The sequence below is a fragment of the Muscardinus avellanarius genome (genome assembly GCF_963383645.1).
Source record: "Muscardinus avellanarius genome assembly, chromosome: 7".
In the NCBI taxonomy this organism is placed as follows: domain Eukaryota; kingdom Metazoa; phylum Chordata; class Mammalia; order Rodentia; family Gliridae; genus Muscardinus; species Muscardinus avellanarius.
The window spans coordinates 53,754,630-53,757,143 of NC_137793.1; positions in this window are offsets into that span (position 1 = coordinate 53,754,630).

Here is a 2,514-nt window from a genome sequence, read left to right on the forward strand (position 1 = left end):
AGAAATAAGGTGATTTACCCAAAGTCACATAGCTAGCAAATAGTCTAAAGTTTATATGCTCTTATCTATGTCATTGTAATGTACTTCAGTGGTAGAATCATTGCTTTACATTTAGCTTGAGTTTTTCTTTTATCATGGATTATCTATAACTAAAATGTAATCACTTAATTATATCCTCTCAGCAAACGTAGTGTTTCTCTTTTCTGAAATCAACATTCAATATGCATTCACATATTTTGTGTCACTCCTTTGGTTTATTCTTCCTCCTCCTCCTCCTCTTCCTCATTCTCTCTTCTTTCTTCTTTTCTGTAATGGGGATTTAACCCAGGAACATTCTGCCTCCAAGCCACACCCCTAGTTTCTTTTGTTTTTAACTTTGAAACAGTGTCTCACCAAGTTCTTGAGTCTCTCCCTAAGTTACTGAGCCTGGCCTCAAGCCTACAATTCTCTTATCCCAGCCTCTCAAGTATTGAGATTACAAGAGTGTACCACAGTTCACGGTACTCCTTTGGATTCTGAAAATATATCTGTGATTCCATATTTTTCTCCTACTGAACTGTGCAGAAAATTAAAAGTAAATTCCCAAACATATGTTATTGCCTTCATCATACTGCAGCAGAAATTAGTAATCAATGATACACTCAATACTAATATTAAAGTCACAAACTAAGAATAGCTTACAGTTTAAATACTTAATACCATAAAAGTACATTGATTTTGTTCCATGTATATATTTCTTTTTTGCAGTATTTGAGATGGAACCTGGGGTATTCTACCCCTGAGCTACATAGCCAGCCCTATTTTTTTTATTATTTATTTTGAAACAGGATCTCACTGAGTTGCAAAGGGCCTCACTAGGTAGCTGAGGATGTCAGAGAGCCTGGACCCTCCTATCTCAGCCTCCCAAATGCTGAGATTACAAGTGTGTACCACAATACCTGGCTCCATGTATTATTTCTTAAAAAATATCTTCTTTATCAAAACTTCTAGAAGAATTTGATAAGTCAGAATATTTTATTTCTATCTGCTGAGAATATGGCTTCTTTGTTTTGCTATCCAAGCACATTGATTTGTTTCCTCATTGCAAGGTAAGAAGGTTGCAGCATGTGTTTATTTTGTTTTTGAGCATAACTGTTAATGGCTTTTTCTGCTCTCAAAAATTTTAAGCCATTAATTTTATCTGAGCCCTTTTTACATTCCACCTCTTCCTGCATACTAATTAACTGTGTAAATTTCCCTTATAACCATATCTCCTTACTAACACAAATCATTACTCCTCATCACACTCATTTAAACTCAGTGCCCCTCTTCTATTACCTAAGTGTCTAGTTGGGAAAATGCAATACTTTACTTCTATCATTTATATCTGATGATATAGATTTAGAGCCTCACTTTTGTCATCATTTAATCATGAACATGTAAGATCTAAATGAGTTCAGAGGTCTTCATTGCCTAGCATCTATTGAATGCATGGATTCTAATAAAAATGTATTCAGAAGAGTCAGGTAAGATATAATAAGCACAAATGAAATATGGCACTTTTTCTGTACTGGGCTTAAATTCAGGGTCATTCTACCTCTGAGCTACACTTCCAGCTTCACCCTTTTCTTTTTCTTCTTCTTTATTATTTATTAATTAATTAATTTATTAATTTAAATGATCTCATTGAGTTACTGAGGTCTGGCTAAGTTGCCGAGGATGGCCCGGAACCTATGATCATTCTGTTTCAGCATCCTAAGCACTGAGATTACAGGTGTACACAAGCAGGCTTTTCTAGTGTTTTATTTTGAAATATTAGATATCAACTATAATAAATTAATTAGAATTAGATAAGTACTTTTAAATCAAAGCAGCTGCTATAAAGGGATATAATTGGAATCTGGATCATTATGAGACAGGAAGTCATGAAGATATAACCACTCTGCCATTTTCAAAGTATTCTAATAAAAATTGTATATTTCATTATATACCTTAATTACCATTGTCCAGATTTTATAAATCAGTAAATAGATACTTTTCACTTTCCAATTTTTCTCAGGGGGCCTAGTATTCAAAAATTACTTTAAAGTTTCTGTTATTGAAGGAAGATTGAATAAATGCCTATGCCTCTTTACTGAGATTTTCCTAAAATGAGATAAAAGATATTTCAATAGCAAGGCTCTTCAATTAAGATCTGGAAGGGAAGCGTAGATGAAGCAATATTTTAATAAATATCTGATGGCCAGAAAGAATATTTTTTTGGTGTTACTAGGGGGTGGAACCCAGGGGCTTTCTACCTCCGGGCTATTCTCCCAGACCTATTTTATATTTTATTTGAAAATAGGGTCTCACTAAGTTGCTGAGAGCCTCACTAAGTAGCTAAGGCTGGCTTTGAACCTGCACAATCCTCCTGTCTCAGCCTCCCAAGCGTGGGGATTACAATCATGTGCCACCATGCCTGGCAGAAAGAATAATTATAACCAACATAACAGGCCAGAGAAATACTTAGGTTTGAGTACCTCTTAGTATGTGGTT